Here is an 18,631-nt window from a genome sequence, read left to right as displayed (position 1 = left end):
TTGGCCAAAGAGCGCCATGACAAGTGGTGACGTTGACGATGTATTATGGAGATGTGACTTGGCTGTAAACTGGCCTAAAAATTGTCGCTGTAAAGTGCGTAAAATCTACGTGCTATAAAATTATGGCGATGACTAATGACGAGTACTATGAACATTAAAATCCATCGTAAAAGAATAATGCAGAATAGAAGATATATGAGATAGAAAAATTACCTGGAGCACTGCTGCCTCACCGGAGCCCTTGAAACACAAGGGCCTAGAGGCATGTGCTATACCAAAGAGCTGTCACAGCGGCATCCTCTGAAGAGAGGACCCGCTATGAACATGTGGGGCTAACAACATGCAGGACAACATCTTTCAGGAAACTTAGGACTTCGTTGGTATCAAATAGCGGTTCTGGGCCGAGTAACATTGCGGGATGAAGGGGGATCTGCTGCCGGTATGCTAGGGGAAAATGCTTCTTTCTCTCAGATTCGGCTGCCCGACACTCCAGGAGGACGTGGAGGACGGTCAGCCTCTCCCCGCATCTACCGCAGGTTGGAGGATCGTTTTCAGTGAGTAAAAAGTTATGTGTGCCAAATGTGTGTCCTATTCTGAGGCGACAGAATAGGACATCTGTTCGCCGTGATTTTGTTACGGAGGGCCAAGAACCTAATTGTGGCTTTATCACGTGCAGTTTGTTATGTACTTCTGCGTCCCACTTACGTTGCCAGTGGTTTCGCAGTTTCCTTCTTAAAAAAGGCTTCAGGTCTGTGACAGGGACCGAAGAAGTTGGATTAGCTGCGTGCAACGAAATTGATGTGGCCATCCGGTCTGCTAGAACGTTACCCTCGATGCCCCTATGTCCGGGCACCCAGCATATAATGACATGCTGGTTAGACATGTACGCTCTACAGAGAATGGAATAGAGCTCAGTTATTACGGGGTTTCTGTGTTTACAGTGTGACTTCAAGGCTTTCACGACGCTTAAGGAGTCTGTAAATAAAGTGGTTTTTTGAATATTTGATTTTCTGATATGTTTCACAGCCGACAATAGTGCATGGGCCTCAGCCGTAAATATACTTGTTTCAGGGTACAGTACACCAGATTCCGAGAAGGATGGACCAATGGCTGCATAGGACACCCCGGCATGTGACTTAGAAGCGTCTGTGTAAAACTCTGTGCAAGAGTACTTGTACTGGAGCTCCAAGCGATGCATTTTGATATGTGTCTCTGGCGCATGTTTAGTGACCCCTACAAAGGATGTGTCACACTCTATCAGCTGCCACTCCCAGGGCGGTACTACCTTAGCTGGAGGCATTAGGCGTTGTTCGAGAACTGGGACATCCATTTCCGTGCTAAGTTCTCTTGCACGCAGTGAGAAAGGAAGTCTCATAGAGGGTCTGTTATGAAAAAGTGTTTCACACGTCAAGTCGTTAGCGGTTGTGAAACACGGATGTTCCTTATTAGAGCGAACCTTGAGAAAATACGTTAAGCTGATGTTTGTTCTCTGAAGATGGAGTGGCCACTCATCCGACTCTACATATAGACTTTCAACAGGGCTTGTCCTAAATGCGCCAGTGGCCAGACGGATACCCAGATGGTGAACGGGGTCTAACATCTTAAGCGCGCTCGGTGCGGCAGAGTGGTATACTACGGCACCGTAATCTAACCGTGATCGAACTAGGCTCCTGTAAAGATTCAACAGGCACCTCCTGACGCTACCCCATGTAGTGTGGGATAGAACTTTAAGTAAGTTCATGGTTTTTAGACATTTTGCTTTAAGACATTTTATGTGCGAAATGAAGGTAAGCCTGGAGTCAAGGATAACACCTAGAAATTTGTGTTCTTTGTTAACAGGAATTTGTTGTCCACCCAGTTCTACACAGGGATCAGGTGCCAAGCCTCTCTTTCTTGTGAAGAGAACACAAAAACTTTTGTGCGGGTTGATTTTAAATCCATTTTGATCTGCCCACTTGGACAGCTTGTTTAGGCCCTGCTGTACCTGTCTTTCACATACTGTAAGGTTGCATGATTTGAAAGCTATCTGTATATCGTCTACGTAGACGGAGTAGAAAATAGCTGGTGGTAAAGATGCACGAAGCGTGTTCATTTTGACGACAAAGAGCGTGCAGCTGAGTACGCCACCCTGGGGTACCCCAGTTTCCTGTATGAATGTACGCGACAGTGCAGGACCTATTTTCACTCGAAATGTACGGTTCTCTGGTAGCTCTCTATAATATTTAACATATTGCCGCGGATACCTAGCGCGGAAAGATCGCGCAGGATTCCGTACCGCCAGGTTGTGTCGTAAGCTTTTTCCATATCCAGAAATACAGATAAGAAAGATTGCTTGTGCACGAAGGCATCGCGAATGCTCGCTTCGATGCGCACAAGATGGTCGGTTGTAGATCGTCCTTCCCGAAAACCACACTGAAATGGGTCAAGCATTTTACTGGACTCTAGGAGATGCACGGGACGGCGATTGATCATTTTTCCAAATACCTTACAAAGGCAACTTGTCAGGGCTATCGGGCGGTAACTTGCCACTGAGGAAGGATCTTTGCCTTGTTTCAAAACCGGGATCACAATGGCTTCTTTCCATGCAGTCGGGAGGTATCCCGCAGACCAAATGGTGTTGTAAATTGTGACTAGTGTAACTTGGGTGTCTTTATGTAAGTTTTTGATCATTTTATACATGATCCTGTCAGATCCCGGTGCAGAGCTCTTGCATGGGCTCAAGGCAGCTTTCAACTCGGCAATGCTAAAAGGGCAGTTGTATGGTTCATTCTGTTGACATTTTCTCATGAGTGGCTTACATTCTTCTATTTGTTTATATTTCAGAAAGGATTGCGAGTAATGGTTGGCACTTGACACGCTCTCAAAGTGCTCCCCAAGTGAGTCCGCCTGATCTTGTAGGGTATCGCCTTCTGTGTTTACCAAAGGGAGTGCATATGCTTGTCGCCCTCTTATCCTATTGACCCTCTTCCAGGCTTTGGCCTCATCTCTGAACGAGTTAATACTCGATAGAAACTTCTGCCAACTCTCTCGTCTGGCCTGTCGGCGGGTTCGCCTGCCTTGGGATTTTACTTTCTTAAAGTTGCTAAGATTCTCCGCAGTGGGAGAAGCGCGTAGCAACCCCCACGCCCTGTTCTGTTTTTTACGAGCGATACTACAATCGTCGTTCCACCACGGGACACGCCGTTTGCAGGCCAAGCCTTTTACTTCTGATATGCATTTAGATGCGACATATATTATGAAGGCTGTAAAGAACTCGACTGCAGCATCAATTCCTAACGAAGACAGGTCAGCCCATGAGATACTAGTAAGAGATCGAAATTTCTCCCAATCAGCTGTCTCAATCTTCCACCTAGGAGCGTGTGGTGGATATTCGTTTTCTTTCGGTGATCTTAGCAGCATAGGGAAGTGGTCGCTGCCGTAAGGGTTGTCGGTAACTTCCCATTCAAGTTCAGGCAGTACAGACGGGGAGACTATGCTAAGATCTATAGAAGAATAGGTTCTGTTTGCTAGAGAGTAATATGTGTGTTGCTTCTTATTCAATAGACACGCACCAGAAGAAAAAAGGAATTGTTCGACAAGACGTCCTCGCGCATCTATACGAGGGTCGCCCCACAGGTAGTTATGCGCATTGAAATCGCCAAGAACAACATAGGGTTCTGGCAATTCATCTATAAAGGACTGAAATTCATGTTTGCTTAGTTTATAATGTGGGGGAAAATAAAGCGAGGAAATAGTGATAAGTTTGTTTAGCAGAATAGCCCGAACCGCCACTGCCTCAAGGGCCGTTCGTAGCTGTACACGTTGACAGGCTATGCTTTTTTGAATTATAATTGCAACACCGCCCGATGATGCGACAGCATCATCGCGATCTTTGCGAAATGTAACATACTGTCGAAGAAAGTTTGTGTATTTTGATTTCAAGTGTGTTTCCTGTAAACACAGCACTTTTGGATTGTGTTTATGGATGAGTTCTTGAACATCATCAAGATTCCTAAGTAGACCTCTGACATTCCATTGAATGATTTGTGTATCCATATTTTAAATTAAATTAGTGCTGTGTTTACGGAAAGGGAAGGGATGTCTTAGATTACAGAACCCTTTCGAGGCCCTGTAATAGGGGTTTTGCTCTTTCTGAAGCGTTCGAGCGAACCTCGGCGCTCCTTAGGCGTTTGGTGCGCCTTGAGGACAGGTGTAGTGTCCATTGCCTCCTGTGAGACGCCGGACAAGCGCTCTTGCGAGCGAGATGTTTTCTGCGAGAGTCCTGCCCCGGAAGGCAAGACCCCTGCGCCCCCCAGCCCGGAGGTCGATGGGGCTCCCTGAGGGATTTGGCTGCGCCGGCCGTTGCCAGCGCTGGAAGGGGCCTCGGAGGTTAGGGCAGCCTCGGCTGCGCCCACCTTCGGGTTCGATGGCCCCGTCTGCTGGGTTGGCGGAGCAGCGCTAGCTGCAACCGCCGCGGGGGCAGATGGCGTAACTGCCGACTCACTGTTTGTGGGTCGGACAGCCGCCGGAGGCCGTTGTGACGCTGCCCCCTGACGCGCCACTTCGGCAAAGCTTTTCTTTGGCAGGTATGGAACCCGCCTTCGTGCCTCCTTGAACGATATGTTCTCTTTTACTTTGATCGTTACTATTTCTTTTTCCTTCTTCCAGGAGGGGCACGACCGCGAGTACGCGGCGTGCTCCCCATCGCAGTTTACACAGTGGAGAGCGTTCTCACAAGTTTCAGTGGTGTGTTCTTGGGCACTGCACTTAGCACAAGTTTGGCGGCCGCGGCAGCTCTGCGAGCTGTGGCCGAAGCGCTGGCATTTGAAACAACGGAGTGGGTTTGGCACATACGGCCTGACACGGAGCTTGATATACCCGGCCTCGATTGACTCGGGCAAGACACTTGAACCAAAGGTGATTATTAAGTGCTTCGTCTGAATCTCTTTACCTTCTCGCCTCATCTTAATTCTTCTGACATTGATCACATTTTGATCGCTGAAGCCCTCCAGGAGCTCCGCTTCGGTTAGCTCAAGCAAGTCATCCGACACAACACCGCGGGTGGTGTTCATTGTACGGTGCGGTGTTACTATTATGTGGGTCTCCCCAAATGACACTAGCTTCGGTAGTTTGTCATATTGCTTCTGGTCGCGGAGCTCCAAGAGGAGGTCGCCGCTTGCCATCCTCGACGCCTTGTAACCTGGACCGAAAATGTCAGTCAAGGTCTTTGACACAAGGAACGGTGAAATGGTTCGAACTCGTTTGTCTGTCTTTTCAGAGTGAATAACGTTAAAGCGGGGGAAGTTTTGGATTTGGCGTCCGAAAAACTGGAATAAATCTTCGGTGCGCCCTCGTTTCTGAGGGCGATCAGGAAGTTTGGGGAAAGAAGTCTCCATGGAAAAAATGTTTACATTCGGCAACAGCGCCGACCGCCCACCACGGAGCCCAACGAGGGGACGCGGCAGAGCTTGCATGCAAGCCTGCTCGACGCCAGTCGTACGCCGTCACTATAACCGAATATGGTGTACCCAAGGTTCGATAGCCACACAGGGTTAACCCTTTCCGCCAGGAGAAAGGAAGTAAATAGAAGAGAGAAGGAGACAGGAAAGGTCAAAAAGTGAGAGATAAAGACGAAGATTCGAGGAGGGAGAGACAGGAAAAGGCGACTGCCGATGTCCTCCAGGTGGGTCAGTCTGGAGGTGCCGTCTATGTGAAGCCGAGGCCGAAGAGGTGTGTTGCCTCCGCCGGGGGGCCTTAAAGGTCCAAACACCCAGCATCGGCTCAACCCCCAGGATCCTCTTTTGCCCAGACACTGCTAAGCCGCGCACGGCTACACGCGGGAGGGTCCAACCCTCGTGTGCTCGGGTCCGTGGTGTCGCAACACACCAAACGCCTGCTGACGCAGACGCCCCTGCGGGGGTCTAGACTCTTCATCTTGGAAGTCACCCTGCTGCAGAAACTGGTGAGGAAATCATTCAATACGCCACCAGCCCGAAGAATTTGTCGGACAGCACTTTGCTGGCTGAAGCAGCATGCAAAGCTTTCTTTGCAACACAGTAATGATAGCAAGCTATCATTGAGTTACCAGTGTACCGCAAAGTCCAACATTTTGTACAGATTGATCGCAACCGCGATTTGAACGCATTTTTCTGGCGCCCAGATCTTCGGCACGCCGATTTAAAGAGAAGAATCTTGACAGCAGTAGATACATCCGAAAAATGAAGAGGTTACTTTATTTCATATAGGACAAACTACTAGGCTCAGCGAAAGAATCGGTGCTTTCACGATACATTGTTAGGATTGGGGGCTCAATCCCGTCGCTCGTAATCAGTTGTCAAGATTGGAGTCGGGCATGAATTAGATGGTAGCTGGCCCATGCCGTCGTCCAACTTATCCACGCTGAGGACGTTGTTGAAGGGAAGGACTGCTTCTCATCGAGAACGAGGAATATGGGTTTATTTACAGTATCTACATGCAGTTCATCAGTCTAGCATGACTGCGAGAGAAAGTACATCAGTCTAACATAACTGCTTGAGACAGTACACTGAGCAGCCGCACAACAGCGGCTTATAAACACTCGGTCCTCCCTCAATCCCAAGGTGAGGGAAACGTTCGTCCATTCATCGTAAACAAGCCGCCTCTCTGCGGGACGGCTTACACACACACACTTGCGCACAGGTTCACGGTCCGGAACACCGAGGCCAGACGGACTTCGTAGAACTCGGGGCTTACGTCAGGACAGGCGCCTTTTATTCCCCGAGTTGACCCCCGTAGCGCACCGCCAGGTGCCCATCGTCTTGCCTCTTGAACGGCGCGTGGGAAGGAGCCTCGAACTACTTTCCCTCGGGGTCTCCATCGTCCACAGCAGACCAGGATGGCGGTGGCGGGTTCAGGCACAAAGCTTGCTTTGTCGCGCTCATCTTGGATCCAGCGACGGAGAGTCGAGAACGCGCGTATTGTTCTTCACACACAGTCGACTTAGTGACGCCGTGGCTAGAGATTTGCGGTGGCGTTCCAGGAAAGTTGACGCCGCTGTCGCAACTGGCTGGCAAAACTTGCACCTCAGCTGGGCCGTTCTTAACAACATGGAATAAGATGAGGCGATTTCAGGCGCTCTCGTACTGCTGCACCTTTCCGAGACTTATACAGTACCTTTGATACTTTATTCACTCTACTCATTTTCAAAGCACGGAAGTCGTCTTTCGATTACCGAGTTAATTGCTATGCTAAAGTAATCGTGTCACTAACAATAAGCACTACAAGACTGTTTCAGTCGCGTATAATTAACGTTCATGGTATGGAACGCAAACAAATGGTACTAGTGAGATAATCAAAAAAACGTACCTCAGATGTCGCGGTGAAAGGTCAAATTTTTTTAATCACCGGATATAACGCTAACACAGGTAGAGTAGATGATGTGATCAAAACATTGCAGTATACTGCACTGTCAAAAAGGCAAGCAGTGGTATTATTCGGTACTTTAGCTTTCTAATGTTTGGGGCCTGTTACGTTTCGCCTACAACGCGCGGTATAGCCGGCGCGGATGCAACGGACGCCGGAGCTTCGTTCAAAGCGGCGGACATTTTGGCCCGTTCGGAGCTCCCGTAGTCTCCCCGCCAAGCGCGTCCAGGCGTGTTTCAGTGCCACGTGTCTTCGTGTGTGCGTGTGTGTGTGTGTGCCCACGCTTGTCAAAGCGCGGCAGCCGGGGAGAGGAGCTCCCCAAGTGTGAAGCGAGGAGGTCTGACAGGCGCCAGCTTGGCGATGCGTCACTACACTCGTCTCAACGTGTCTCTCAGTCTGTCCGTACCCGCCGTCACGTGGTCTCGTCACGAGGCCTTCCTTCTTGCCCTCAACTGCGAAAGTATAAGAGCAGCTGCCCCCGGACGCCGAGAGAGAGGCTCCGATTTCTTCTGTCGAGTTACGTGCTCTCCCGTCTCTCACTTCGGTCGACCTGACCGCCCGCTCTTTTGCTATGTTAGAATAAACCAGTTGTTCTGTTACCAGTCGACTCATGCTTTGCCGAGACCTTCGGATGCTTCCAGTGCCCCAGGCCGCCAGGCCAACGCTACCCTTGGGGCTTGCGACCCGATTGCAACAACGGGTGTCAGCGCTGAGTTTGCAACAACTCGTGCCAGCGGTGCGATTTCCAACAGCTGGTGGCAGCGGTGGGATATCCAATAGCTGGTTGCCAGCGGTGAGATAGCGACAACGGAGGCCAGCAGCGAAGATATGCGGTTGACTGTATGCTGAGCAGCACAACGACCATCCGGGAGCAGTGCAACGAGCCCTGTGTGATGACTGGTTGCCTGCAGCGGAACGACTGCGCTGAATTCTTGGCTGCGAGGTTTGGTGAGTGCGGGACTTTCTTCTTCTGAGTTTTGCCAGGCTTTTGTTAGTGTCAGAAACAGAGCTGGTAATTGTGGTTGTCGTTGCTGCCGGGTTAGTTTGCGGCAAGACAATAGAAGGCAGTAGAGGAAGCAGCATTCATAGCAGCCATGGATTTGAAGTCGTTGCGCAAACCGAAATTGCTGGAGCTTGCAAGAGAGTTGGGTCTGGATGTCTCAGACAAACTCAGAAAACCAGAACTGCTAAGGGCTATTCTTGAGTTAGAGGCTGAGGATGACGAGCTGTCGGAATGCCTTGAGACCATTGAGGAGAGGGAGACGGCAAAAAGACAGGAGCGCGAACTTCAAGAGCAAAAAGAGAAACAGGAGCGCGAACTTAAAGAACAGAAAGAAAAAGAAGAGCGCGACCGTCAACACGCTTTGGAAATGAAGCGTCTCGAGGTAGAAATGGAACGCGCTCGTAATGGAAGTCAGGCACACGGTGCAGGAGAACGAGTATCGTTCAAAATGACTGACCTGATGCGGCCGTTTAAGCTTGGAGAGGACATTGGTTTGTTCCTGGTTAACTTTGAGCGAACGTGCGAGAAGCAGGGGTTCTCTCGGGAAACGTGGCCACAGCGCTTGCTCACTTTGTTACCCGGCGAGGCGGCCGACGTAGTCGCTCGCTTGAAAAGAGAGGAGGCAGAGGATTTCGACCAAGTGAAATCGAGTCTGCTAAAAAAATACAGGCTGTCAGCGGAGGCGTTCCGTCGGAAGTTTCGGGAAAATGAGAAAGGCAAAAGTGAGTCATATACAGAGTTTGCCTACAGGCTTATGTCAAACATGCAGGAGTGGCTCAAAGAAGAGAAAGCGTTTGGTGACCACGAGAAAGTTCTGCAGTGTTTCGGGCTAGAACAGTTTTATAGTCGGTTACCTGAGAACGTGCGGTACTGGGTCTTGGATAGGCCAGACGTTAGTACGGTGGCTCGAGCCGCTGAGCTAGCCGAGGAGTTTGTGACGCGTCGGGCTCGCGGAGCTAAGGACGGTCAAAAGGGTGAATTTGGCTCGAAGTTTGAGAGGCCGAAGTTCACGCCCATGAGAAAGCGGTTCGAGACGAGGCAAGCGCGCGTGTGTTATACGTGCCAGAAGCCGGGTCACTTTTCGGCGCAGTGTCCGACCGAACCTAAGGAGACGGCGGCAGCCGAAGCCGAACGCAGAAAACGGTTCGAGGCGAGGCAAGCGCGCGTGTGTTATACGTGTCAGAAGCCGGGTCACTTTTCGCCGCAGTGTCCAGAAACAAAAACAAAAGTCCTGTTTTTGTCATTATGCAGCACTGACGAGAACATGAAGCTTCTCGAGCCTTACATGCGAGACCTCCTCGTGAACGGGAAAGAGTGCCGAGTGCTTCGCGATTCCGCAGCTACAATGGATGTAGTTCACCCCTCCTACGTGGAACCCTATATGTTCACGGGCGAGTGCGCATGGATCAAGCAAGCCGTGGAAGCTCATAGCGTGTGTCTGCCCGTAGCAAAAGTGCTTATTGAAGGACCTTTCGGAGCACTTGAGACAGAGGCCGCAGTGTCATCTATGCTGCCCCCCCAGTACCCGTACCTATTTTCGAACAGGTCCGATCACCTCCTGCGCGAGAAGGGGCTTTTGTTTGGTGAGGCTAGCGTTCAGGCCTTAACCAGATCGAAGGTTCGGGAGCTCGCTGCAAAGGCGGTAGTTGCGGGGCCGACGTTGTCGAACAATGAGAAAGGGTCAGAGGTGCAGCAAGCTGATATTCAGAGCACGTCCGAACTGAATAAAATTGAGCCTGTAGCGTTAAAGGCACCAGATACTGGAGAGGAAATTCCCGATGCGGGAAAGTTAGAAGAGCTATCTGCAGATTTGCTCATCGCGCCTACGTCAGACGGACTTAATAGGTTGCTAAAAGTCAGCCGGGCGGCTTTGATAGCCGAGCAAAAGAAGGATGGCAGCCTAGAAAACATACGCTGCATTGTCAAGGAAGGTATCGCCAAGAAAAATGCTCGCTTTGTGGAAAGAGGTGGGGTCCTGTACCGAAAGTATCTAGACCGCAGAGGAGTGGAGTTCGATCAGCTGATCGTGCCTCAATGCTATCGTCAGGATCTGTTGCGCTTGTCGCATGGGGGTTCGTGGTCCGGACACCTAGGAGTTAAGAAAACTAAGGACCGTCTCTTGCAAGAGTACTATTGGCCAGGGTGTTTTCGGGACGCAGACCACTTTGTGAAGACATGTGACACCTGTCAGCGGGTGGGCAAACCAGGGGACAAATCGAGGGCGCCGTTGAAGTTGGTACCTATCATTACGGAGCCTTTCAGACGGCTCGTTATTGATACAGTGGGACCTCTGCCGGTAACAGCCACGGGGTACAGACACATTTTGACTGTGATCTGCCCAGCGACAAAGTTCCCTGAAGCAGTACCGCTTAAGGAACTCAGCTCAGTTGAGATAGTCAATGCACTACTGTCCATATTTGCGCGAGTTGGTTTTCCTGCGGAAATCCAGTCAGATCAGGACACAGTGTTTGCTAGCCCTTTGACGACAGCCTTTCTCGAAAGGTGTGGGGTAAAGCTGTTAGACAGCTCAGTGTACCACCCACAGTCGAATTCCGTTGAGAAGCTCCACTCCGTCATGAAGCGCGTGTTGAGAGCATTGTGTTTTGAACATCAAACTGACTGGGAGCTGTGTCTGCCTGGGGTGAAGTTTGCATTAAGGACCGCGCCGCATGCGGCTACGGGGTTTTCGCCAGCTGAGCTGGTGTACGGTCGCTCGCTGCGATCTCCGCTTCGCATGCTTCGAGACGGATCACTGCCCTCTCCAATGGCTGCAGACTATCTCTTCCACAAATGGCCGCCTCCTGCGCTGGAGCCTCGCTTTGCAACAACATTCCTTTGAGGTGCGTTACAAAAAGGGGAGTCTCAACGGTAACGCCGATGGCTTAAGTCGAAGCCCCTAACGTGGGAATCAGCCTCAAAATTGTTTGTTACTGATGTTTTTCTTCCTGAGGCAGGATTTTTAACATATTGCTTTTGTGTAGTGTTTCAAAGTGATGATGTGCTTTCTCGTGCAATTTTCCAATTTGTGGACGTGTTCTGAGTGCTGCTAAACTACTGTAAGGAACTAGGCAGTAGTAAAAAAGGGGAAAGAGCCTGGCAGGGCTTAGTGAGGGTTGTGCCGTGCTTGCTGACTGAGCGGTTGAGTTTCGGCGTAGTTCTAACGCTTGCCGGGAACGAGAACAAAAATGTCAACTCTCCCGAAGTCACTTTGCAGTGTCCTGGGTGAACCTGAACGAGAGAACGAGGCCTTCTCTGTGCGCTGCGCTCAAGAAACGCCGAAGGACGCCCGACTTCGGTTATGAGCATCATCGAGCGACATCCCTCCGGACAGCGGATGCAGTCCCCTGACCATCGGGATCTCCTTCCCCCGGCGGGGCGGTCTGTTACGTTTCGCCTACAACGCGCGGTATAGCCGGCGCGGATGCAACGGACGCCGGAGCTTCGTTCAAAGCGGCGGACATTTTGGCCCGTTCGGAGCTCCCGCAGTCTCCCCGCCAAGCGCGTCCAGGCGTGTTTCAGTGCCACGTGTCTTCGTGTGTGCGTGTGTGTGTGTGTGCCCACGCTTGTCAAAGCGCGGCAGCCGGGGAGAGGAGCTCCCCAAGTGTGATGCGAGGAGGTCTGACAGGCGCCAGCTTGGCGATGCGTCACTACACTCGTCTCAACGTGTCTCTCAGTCTGTCCGTACCCGCCGTCACGTGGTCTCGTCACGAGGCCTTCCTTCTTGCCCTCAACTGCGAAAGTATAAGAGCAGCTGCCCCCGGACGCCGAGAGAGAGGCTCCGATTTCTTCTGTCGAGTTACGTGCTCTCCCGTCTCTCACTTCGGTCGACCTGACCGCCCGCTCTTTTGCGATGTTAGAATAAACCAGTTGTTCTGTTACCAGTCGACTCATGCTTTGCCGAGACCTTCGGATGCTTCCAGTGCCCCAGGCCGCCAGGCCAACGCTACCCTTGGGGCTTGCGACCCGATTGCAACAACGGGTGTCAGCGCTGAGTTTGCAACAACTCGTGCCAGCGGTGCGATTTCCAACAGGCCATAATGCATTCCAGCTGTGCAGGGTCAAAGTCATAAAGCTGGCTGGCTCACATTTCAAAGGCCTTTAGCAGTCTTATACGAGAAGGTCCATGGCTATAAGTCATTCAAAAGACAGTGCCGACAGTATTTGTTGAAAACAGAAAATTCATTTAGCCTATTTGACAACATTGTGACTGCGCAGGACAAATGAACTGTGTATTCCCACTGCCTTCTTAAGCTACCATGCTTCGTAATAATATTTCACGTAAGAGTTCCCACGAAATGTTTTATGCTTTATCACGCCTGATACCACATTTGCCAAGCGCCCTATATGTAGGATGGCTCAAAACTGGCAGTTGCGACAAAAATTTCTACGAGGAACTGCCTGTAAAAATGTTTAATTTTCACTTGCCAAACTTTAAGTATAAATGGGGTAATTTTCAAATTTTTTGTGCATAGGGTGATGCGAATTTCGCGTGATATGAACTCTTGTGTCGGCCCGAGAGATTGCTATCATTGAAATTCTACTGTACCTTAATTCATTTAGAACACTGCAGAACAACCCTTATTTTCATCATTAAAGACACAAATACGGATGAAAGCTAACATTTCTTTTTTTGTGACATGAAACAGGCTTTGTTAGTTTGCATTGGCAACACTACTTCTATCAGCATGCAATCAAATTGCCCTTGCTTTCCTTTTATTTTTGTTTTTTGATAGCGAGGAAATGTAGAGATGCACGTACGCCTATCATTGCAAAATAATAAAACATGTTTATTGGAGATATGGAAAACTTGCACACATATCAGAACCTCCTGAGGGCAATGTTGCAAAGGACAAATTTATATAGCCATGTAAGCGCAAGTTATCTCTTACAGAACAATATCAGTTTTCGAATACTGTTTTCAACACATAAAATATGTTACAAACGCTGAAATACAGCAGTTACTAGCATTTATTTTAGTTATTTTTTAACAATACTGTCAAGCCTATTGCGAGGGTCCTTACAGAGAGGGTTATGAAAAAATATAAAAGAAAAGAACATATGGAATAATCACAAACACAGAATAAATCGGAATCTAGCGGCGCACTCGCACAGATAGTCATCCAGAGTTTGTTTGCATTGAGACAGATCAGTATGTTCCACAACACACATCGGTAACTTGTTCTACATTTCAATTACGTTGGGGAAGAAGGAGTACCTGAATGTATCAGTGTGAGCGGTGTAAGCTTGGATAGATCGATTATGATTAGTTCTGGAGCTCCGTTTTCCAGGTGCCAGTATGTATGTTCCCTTCCTAATATTTATTTGGCCTTGGAGTATTTGGAATAATAATTTCAATCAGTTTTTTTGTCTACGCGTTTCTAGCAGGTCCGTTTTAGAAAAACGGAGAATTTCTGTGGCTGAATCAGTCCTTCGATATCGGGAGCATATAAAGCGCACCGCGTACCTCTGAATTTTCTCTAATTGTTTCTTCAAATAACTTTGGTGAGGGCTCCATACCTCTGACACTCAAGAAGTGGCCTTACAAAAGTTTTATAAGCGGCGAGTCTTACATCGCATGTAGCACCCTCCAATTTTTTTCACAGGAAAAATAACCTCCCGTATGCCTTTGAAACCTAATTTTATGTACGTACGTACATGAATCTGCACTTTATCCAACCGACTGCAAATATCTGCACGACTAGAACGGCGAACACCTAGCAGGCATAAAAATAAAATAAAATAAAAACATTGTTCAATTTCTCGCTTTCCCAATTTGGAATGCCTTACTTCCGAGAACAGAACTTTATAGTTTAAGCTCAAATGTCTCAAACCATTCCAGGCTTGTGAAGAATGGTATAGTCATTCGGTGTTTTCGGTCAGCGTTGTTGAAGCCATGTCACCACACTGTAAACATTGCATTTCTTGAGCAATTTGATCGTTTCAGAAAGGCTGGGTACCCGCTCGCTGTGATGCTGGCGTCATGCGCTAGACTAATCGTAAGCGCTTGTTTTATGCGCCTTGCTGTTCTTATGTTGACCAGGTAGCGTTGTTCCGCGGCATATTATTACAAGTGTTGTTATATGCGCTATAGGCGTGCTCTGTTTACTAGATCGCTCAGATCTGTGGGTGTTTAAGCAGGTGGTTCTTCGAAAATAAAACCAGTTGTTAGAAAGCGCTCGTCCTTGTGTTGCTCCTTTTCTTCGACCCCGTTTGTATTGCGCACAAGAAGTTTTAAAAAAATGAACAAGTATGGTTGGCCGACCTAAGGCACAATACTTTGGTTAAACGACACCCATATTTTTGTGAACTCCGGTTAAACGGAACTTTATTAAAAACCATCACCTAGCTCATTGGCGTATAGAGCATGAAAAGTACAACAAACTTGTCAAATGATGATGCTATAAATAATGAACAAAATCCAATCCACCAGGCAGATGGAGGCAAGTTCATGCAACTAAAAAATGTCGAAGCTGCAAGGCTGCTGCCGTCAGGCTGCCACCACTACTTCGTTCGCATCGCGACGAATGAGAGACCTCGGATAATGCCCTGGTCACCTACCCTGAGGAGACAATGGATATTAAGTGAAATTTTCGGCAAGGACTATGATAGTATTGATGAAGACATTGCTTTCACTATTCCAGTGTGCAGTACTGTTGAGAACCTGAGGGCAAGAGACAAAGATGAAAGTTTGCAGTGCTATTTTGAACCCGAGTACTGCGCATTGTTATTGATAATTCTTTCGCGCATGAGTACAACCTTGCGAAAGAAGCTACAATTTTAGCTACAATATCATACAGAGTGCACAGTAAAGTCAATTTTTTCACTGAAGTAATATCAAAACACTTGGACGCTTTTCGAATAAAGCGATTGTTAGTGATTTTGGCGTTCCTCGCTTACATGAAACTTCAGATAAACACATCTTCAGGTAAACACAGTCTACTGTATTATGGGATACATCACAGCCCATCTTGACACGCTAAAGATATACAAATAGCAACTGCACTTAGATAATCCCCGAAAGCACACTATTTAAACTGAGCAGCTCGGCTAACATATCGTGACTACCTTGAAAAGGCGTTGGTCCAAGGCATAAACTGGAGCAGGGTGAATTTGCCTTCATCCAAAAAATTTTCTTTCTGCAGACTTGGTGATGTTTGCTTAGCCTTATGCCACTCTCAGGCAAATACCGTTTACTAACTTTCACAAACGTTCTCCACATTAAAAACTACCGCAGAATCGTATTGCTCATTCGAATACTAAGGGTTTCAAAACAATCTCACACTAGACTAGCCTCATTTAGTCTACCTGCAGCATCCATTTTGGAGGCTGTTATTCAAACTGTCGAAGAAACACACACACACACACACTGTGCTGTTGTCTTAGGCTGAGCTGATGGGAACGTCAGTGGGGCATGGGCACGCCTGAAGTGCTCCTCGAAGATGACGTCTGGGTCCAGTGGTGGCGGCTGCTGATGCTGTGCATCGCTCAGAGTTGTGGTTGGAAGACCTTGTGGAAAGCGCCTGTCCAACTCGTCATGCAGGTCCCAGCCATCTCTGCAAAATCAGTGTTTTGTTGTCCCCGGCACTGATGCCGTAGAGAGAGAAAATGCACAAATTGGCTGCTTCGAGCTAGCAAAAGAAGCACGCTACATGACGCATATCTATGGTAGTGTTTCTCAAAAGCTTTTCCAGTACTTGACCACATTTATTAGCATCAAACCTATCATGACCACCCTCACACAAACGCAGACATCTTTATAAGCCTTCTGTAAATGTACCATTTTCAATTACGCAGATATATTTACATATTAATTTATTTACGAAACGACCTTAACCACAGCAGAGACAGCGACCAGACTACTTGTGTTATAGTTTTTTTCACAAAGAGTGATTTCATGATCTATTTTATTGAGAAGGATGTATTTGAATTCTTGATAGAATCATATCAGTTGAACCCCACTTCTAGTTTCAGTGACACGAAACTGGTTGCAGTTGGGATGCCTTGTTCGGTGAAGTTTTCTTTGAGGTGACCGAAGGTTTAGTCGCCGTTTGTGTAGCGCACGAGCGCAGTGACGTGCTATTATTTCATATTTCGCCGGCTTTCTTTAATCGCTGAAAAAAAAAATGCCCACGCAGCATGCACTTCGCCAGAAAAAATTGGTTCGGTCGTTTCTGAACTCCTCTACAACGCAACGATAAGCACTTGGTCCTAAAATGAATATTAAAAAAATTGCATAATTGGCCTTAGCTAAGTAACCAATTAAGCGGAACATAAAAAAAAATACTCTGAATAGTGCCACCTGACGGCAAACCGTATGTCGCTGGTTTTATTAGGCTACAGTTACCCACTTCTTAAAAATCCCTGGTTCAAGTTACGTGAAACACCCTATGTATATATTTATATAAAAGAGAAGAAAGGGGGTTAACCGAGGGACCCGATTTTTGTCAGTCATATAAGAAGACAACAAACACTGACACCAAGGACAACATAGGGAAATTACTTGTGCTTAATAAATGAAATAAAGAAACTATAAATTAGTGGAAATGAAAGTGGATGCAAAAACAACTTGCCGTAGGTGGGGGACGCTCCCATAACCTTTGCATTCCGCGTGCGACGCTCTATCAATTGAGCTACCGCGGCGCCGTTTCCCCATCCACTTTCTTGGGTATTTATGTTTCCTTGTACAACCCTGGGAGTGTTAGCCAGCGCCACCACTCACATCACCACTCACATCACCATTCACAGCATACAGGAATTCTATAGCATTAACGAGAGGGTGGCAGGTCTTGTTGTGAAACTTAATAAGAGGTACAAAATGAAGGTTATACAGGTCTACGCCCCTACATCCAGTCATGATGACAAGGAAGTCGAAAGCTTCTATGAAGACGTGGAATCGGCGATGGGTAAAGTCAAAACAAAATACACTATACTGATGGGCGACTTCAATGCCAAGGTAGGCAAGAAGCAGGCTGGAGACAAGGCAGTGGGGGAATATGGCATAGGCACTAGGAATAGCAGGGGAGAGTTATTAGTAGAGTTTGCGGAACAGCATAATATGCGGATGATGAATACCTTCTTCTGCAAGCGAGATAGCCGAAAGTGGACGTGGAGGAACCCGAACGGCGAGACTAGAAATGAGATAGACTTCATACTCTGCGCTAACCCTGCTATCATACAAGATGCGGACGTGCTCAGCAAGGTGCGCTGCAGTGACCATAGGATGGTAAGAACTCAAATTAGCCTAGACCTGAGGAGGGAACGGAAGCAGCTGGTACATAAGAAGTCGATCAATGAGTTAGCGGTAAGAGGGAAAATAGAGGAATTCCAGATCAAGCTACAGAACAGGTATTCGGCTTTAACTCAGGAAGAGGACCTTAGTGTTGAAGCAATGAACGACAATCTTGTGGGCATCATTAAGGAGTGTGCAATAGAAGTCGGTGGTAACTCCGTTAGACAGGATACCAGTAAGCTATCGCAGGAGACGAAAGATCTGATCAAGAAACGCCAATGTATGAAAGCCTCTAACCCTACAGCTAGAATAGAACTGGCAGAACTTTCGAAGTTAATCAACAAACGTAAGACAGCTGACATAAGGAAGTATAATATGGATAGAAATGAAAATGCTCTCAGGAACGGAGGAAGCCTAAAAACAGTGAAGAAAAAACTAGGAATTGGCAAGAATCAGATGTATGCGTTAAAAGACAAAGCCGGCAATATCATTACTAATATGGATGAGATAGTTCAAGTGGCTGAGGAGTTCTATAGAGATTTATACAGGAGCAGTGGCACCCACGATGATAATGGAAGAGAGAATAGTCTAGAAGAATTGGAAATCCCACGGGTAACACCGGAAGAAGTAAAGAAAGCCTTGGGAGCTATGCAAAGGGGGAAGGCAGCTGGGGAGGATCAGGTAACAGCAGATTTGTTGAAGGATGGTGGGCAGATTGTTCTAGAGAAACTGGCCACCCTGTATACGCAATGCCTCATGACTTCGAGCGTACCCGTATCTTGGAAAAACGCTAACATAATCCTAATCCATAAGAAAGGGGACGCCAAAGACTTGAAAAATTATAGACCGATCAGTTTACTGTCCGTTGCCTACAAAGTATTTACTAAGGTAATTGCAAATAGAATCAGGAACACCTTAGACTTCCGTCAACCAAAGGACCAGGCAGGATTCCGTAAAGGCTACTCAACAATAGACCATATTCACACTATCAATCAGGTGATAGAAAAATGTGCGGAATA

This window comes from Dermacentor andersoni, chromosome 2 (assembly GCF_023375885.2).
Source record: "Dermacentor andersoni chromosome 2, qqDerAnde1_hic_scaffold, whole genome shotgun sequence".
Lineage (NCBI taxonomy): Eukaryota > Metazoa > Arthropoda > Arachnida > Ixodida > Ixodidae > Dermacentor > Dermacentor andersoni.
This window is presented reverse-complemented; position numbering follows the sequence as displayed.